Source organism: Girardinichthys multiradiatus, chromosome 12 (genome assembly GCF_021462225.1).
Source record: "Girardinichthys multiradiatus isolate DD_20200921_A chromosome 12, DD_fGirMul_XY1, whole genome shotgun sequence".
In the NCBI taxonomy this organism is placed as follows: Eukaryota; Metazoa; Chordata; class Actinopteri; order Cyprinodontiformes; family Goodeidae; genus Girardinichthys; species Girardinichthys multiradiatus.
In genome coordinates this window covers 25337458-25342480 of record NC_061805.1, presented here as the reverse complement: position 1 = coordinate 25342480, position 5023 = coordinate 25337458, and the positions used below count along the sequence as shown (strand labels likewise).

The following is a 5023-nucleotide window of genomic DNA, read 5'->3' as shown; positions in this document are numbered from 1 at the left end:
AACTGATTCTTTATGAAACTAGGTTGTTTACGGTGTGCGTCTGGAACTATTACTTGTTAGACCAAATATCACTTATACCTTAACATGCCATAAAATCAAATATATTATTCCACATATCAGTTCCAGTGTTTACATATCTCCGTTGATACAAGTATTAATAAAAGGCAGTGACCTACCACCCTAAAGTCCACACACTTAACATAAAAACCCCACACTTCATTAATTTTGCACACGGATTCTGCTATCGGGACTTTTAGAAGTGGTGGTTAGGCTGTGGTAATTTCATATCGAAGGATAATGGGAGATTTCTTTTAAAAGTCATCTATGTTTCGTACAAACAGCCTTCCCCCCTAAAGGTACATTAGTAGGTTGTCGGGACCAATCACAATGATTTATGTCAACGTGCCAATATTCAGCCAGTCAGATAGTGTGATGTCATCAGCAGGCATAGGCCCCCAAGCAGATCCGACCACCCAAGCAGATCTGGTACCTATACAGTCTCCCACATGAACAGTTATCAAATTTGCTCTATATTTTCAATACTCTAGACATTTATTTTTAACTTAGTGTCAGTTAGTGTCAGTTACAAATATATGTTGTTGCTCAGACAGGGCCTAAGCCAAGCCGACAGAGGTGGTTCTCTAGAGAGAACCAATATTGCTTTGATCAATTTTGAGGTGTACCTGCAAAGAAGAGAAAGTTATTGAACAAATGAGCACAGAGGCGCTGCTTTTATAGAGGCCGTATGCAAATGAGACTATGCCATTGCCTGCTTCTGATTGGCTCTAGTCGGGGGATCAAAGTCATTGCTGGCTCTGATGTCACTCTGTGACATGTGGTTGAGTTCTTTAATACATATCACTGGATTGGATATAACGTGACTGTCACATGACACGGGTGCATTGTTGCTATGCAACGACTCAGGACTGCTGCAGAAGCAGAGTCAGAAGTACACAAAACTGATTCTTTATGAAACTAGGTTGTTTACGGTGTGTGTCTGGAACTATTACTTGTTAGACCAAATATCACTTATACCTTAACATGCCATAAAACCAAATATATTATTCCACATATCAGTTCCAGTGTTTACATATCTCCGTTGATAGAAATATTAATAAAAGGCAGTGACCTACCACCCTAAAGTCCAAACACTTAACATAAAACCCCACACTTCATTAATTCTGCACACGGATTCTGCTATCGGGACTTTTAGAAGTGGTGGTTAGGCTGTGGTAAGTTCCTTTCGAAGGTTAACGGGAGATCTCTTTCAAAAGTTGTCCATGTTTTGTACAAACCGCAATCCCCCACAAAGATACGTCAGTAGGTTCTCCGGACCAACCACAATGTTTTACGTCTTCGTAAAACCAATATTCAGCCAATCAGATAGTGCGACGTCATCAGCAGGCATAGGGCCCCGAGCAGATTCGACCACCCGAGCAGATCTGGTACCTTCACTGTCTCTCACATGAACAGTTATAAAATTTAGCCCATATATTCAATACTCTAGACATTTATTTTTAACTTAGTGTCAGTTAGTGTCAGTTACAAATATATGTTGTTGCTCAGACAGGGCCTAAGCCAAGCCGACAGAGGTGGTTCTCTAGAGAGAACCAATATTGCTTTGATCATTTTTCAGGTGTACCTGCAAAGAAGAGAAAGTTAGTAAACAAATGAGCACAGAGGCGCTGCTTTTATAGAGGCCGTATGCAAATGAGACTATGCCATTGCCTGCTTCTGATTGGCTCTAGTAGGGGGATCAAAGTCATTGCTGGCTCTGATGTCACTCTGTGACATGTGGTTGAGTTCTTTAATACATATCACTGGATTGGATATCACATGACTGTCACATGACACGGGTGCATTGTTGCTGTGCAACAACTCAGGACTGCTGCAGTAGCAGCGTCAGAAGTACACAAAACTGATTCTTTATGAAACTAGGTTGTTCACGGTGTGTGTCTGGAACTATTACTTGTTAGACCAAATATCACTTATACCTTAACATGCCATAAAACCAAATATATTATTCCACATATCAGTTCCAGTGTTTACATATCTCAGTTGATACAAGTATTAATAAAAGGCAGTGACCTACCACCCTAAAGTCCAGACACTTAACATAAAACCCCACACTTCATTAATTCTGCACACGGATTCTGCTATCGGGACTTTTAGAAGTGGTGGTTAGGCTGTGGTAAGTTCCTTTCGAAGGTTAATGGGAGATCTCTTTCAAAAGTTGTCCATGTTTTGTACAAACCGCAATCCCCCACAAAGATACGTCAGTAGGTTGTCCGGACCAACCACAATGTTTTACGTCATCGTAAAACCAATATTCAGCCAATCAGATAGTGTGACGTCATCAGCAGGCATAGGGCCCCGAGCTGATTCGACCACCCGAGCAGATCTGGTACCATCACTGTCTCTCACATGAACAGTTATAAAATTTGGCCTATATTTTCAATACTCTAGACATTTATTTTTAACTTAGTGTCAGTTACAAATATATGTTGTTGCTCAGACAGGGCCTAAGCCAAGCCGACAGAGGTGGTCTTCTAGAGAGAACCACCTCTGTCGGCTTGGCATAGGGCCCCGAGCAGATTCGACCACCCGAGCAGATCTGGTACCTTCACTGTCTCTCACATGAACAGTTATAAAATTTGGCCTATATTTTCAATACTCTAGACATTTATTTTTAACTTAGTGTCAGTTACAAATATATGTTGTTGCTCAGACAGGGCCTAAGCCAAGCCGACAGAGGTGGTTCTCTAGAGAGAACCAATATTGCTTTGATCATTTTTGAGGTGTACCTGCAAAGAAGAGAAAGTTATTGAACAAATGAGCACAGAGGCGCTGCTTTTATAGAGGCCGTATGCAAATGAGACTATGCCATTGCCTGCTTCTGATTGGCTCTAGTCAGGGGATCAAAGTCATTGCTGGCTCTGATGTCACTCTGTGACATGTGGTTGAGTTCTTTAATACATATCACTGGATTGGATATCACGTGACTGTCACATGACACGGGTGCATTGTTGCTATGCAACCACTCAGGACTGCTGCAGAAGCAGAGTCAGAAGTACACAAAACTGATTCTTTATGAAACTAGGTTGTTTACGGTGTGTGTCTGGAACTATTACTTGTTAGACCAAATATCACTTATACCTTAACATGCCATAAAACCAAATATATTATTCCACATATCAGTTCCAGTGTTTACATATCTCCGTTGATAGAAATATTAATAAAAGGCAGTAACCTACCACCCTAAAGTCCAAACACTTAACATAAAACCCCACACTTCATTAATTCTGCACACGGATTCTGCTATCGGGACTTTTAGAAGTGGTGGTTAGGCTGTGTTAAGTTCCTTTCGAAGGTTAACGGGAGATCTCTTTCAAAAGTTGTCCATGTTTTGTACAAACCGCAATCCCCCACAAAGATACGTCAGTAGGTTCTCCGGACCAACCACAATGTTTTACGTCTTCGTAAAACCAATATTCAGCCAATCAGATAGTGTGACGTCATCAGCAGGCATAGGGCCCCGAGCAGATTCGACCACCCGAGCAGATCTGGTACCTTCACTGTCTCTCACATGAACAGTTATAAAATTTAGCCCATATATTCAATACTCTAGACATTTATTTTTAACTTAGTGTCAGTTAGTGTCAGTTACAAATATATGTTGTTGCTCAGACAGGGCCTAAGCCAAGCCGACAGAGGTGGTTCTCTAGAGAGAACCAATATTGCTTTGATCATTTTTGAGGTGTACCTGCAAAGAAGAGAAAGTTAGTAAACAAATGAGCACAGAGGCGCTGCTTTTATAGAGGCCGTATGCAAATGAGACTATGCCATTGCCTGCTTCTGATTGGCTCTAGTCGGGGGATCAAAGTCATTGCTGGCTCTGATGTCACTCTGTGACATGTGGTTGAGTTCTTTAATACATATCACTGGATTGGATATCACATGACTGTCACATGACACGGGTGCATTGTTGCTGTGCAACAACTCAGGACTGCTGCAGTAGCAGCGTCAGAAGTACACAAAACTGATTCTTTATGAAACTAGGTTGTTCACGGTGTGTGTCTGGAACTATTACTTGTTAGACCAAATATCACTTATACCTTAACATGCCATAAAACCAAATATATTATTCCACATATCAGTTCCAGTGTTTACATATCTCAGTTGATACAAGTATTAATAAATGGCAGTGACCTACCACCCTAAAGTCCAGACACTTAACATAAAACCCCACACTTCATTAATTCCGCACACGGATTCTGCTATCGGGACTTTTAGAAGTGGTGGTTAGGCTGTGGTAAGTTCCTTTCGAAGGTTAATGGGAGATCTCTTTCAAAAGTTGTCCATGTTTTGTACAAACCGCAATCCCCCACAAAGATACGTCAGTAGGTTGTCCGGACCAACCACAATGTTTTACGTCATCGTAAAACCAATATTCAGCCAATCAGATAGTGTGACGTCATCAGCAGGCATAGGGCCCTGAGCAGATTCGACCACCCGAGCAGATCTGGTACCTTCACTGTCTCTCACATGAACAGTTATAAAATTTGGCCTATATTTTCAATACTCTAGACATTTATTTTTAACTTAGTGTCAGTTACAAATATATGTTGTTGCTCAGACAGGGCCTAAGCCAAGCCGACAGAGGTGGTTCTCTAGAGAGAACCAATATTGCTTTGATCATTTTTCAGGTGTACCTGCAAAGAAGAGAAAGTTATTGAACAAATGAGCACAGAGGCGCTGCTTTTATAGAGGCCGTATGCAAATGAGACTATGCCATTGCCTGCTTCTGATTGGCTCTAGTCGGGGGATCAAAGTCATTGCTGGCTCTGATGTCACTCTGTGACATGTGGTTGAGTTCTTTAATACATATCACTGGATTGGATATCACATGACTTTCACATGACACGGGTGCATTGTTGCTATGCAACGACTCAGGACTGCTGCAGTAGCAGCGTCAGAAGTACACAAAACTGATTCTTTATGAAACTAGGTTGTTTACGGTGTG

General features: G+C 41.4%; 2 long non-coding RNA genes across 2 annotated transcripts in view; both read left to right on the top strand.

The window, feature by feature from the left end:
• The first annotated feature begins 1394 nt into the window (after positions 1-1394).
• Positions 1395-3987, top strand: LOC124877555. The gene is made up of 2 exons (XR_007040563.1): positions 1395-2541; positions 2755-3987. It is a non-coding gene; the product is annotated as an uncharacterized LOC124877555 (long non-coding RNA).
• Positions 3988-4502: 515 nt separating this feature from the next.
• Positions 4503-5023, top strand: part of LOC124877554 — a 12727-nt gene continuing 12206 nt past the window's right edge. The window contains exon 1 of the long non-coding RNA XR_007040562.1: positions 4503-5008. This is a non-coding gene — a long non-coding RNA (uncharacterized LOC124877554). The remainder of the gene's footprint in view (positions 5009-5023) is intronic.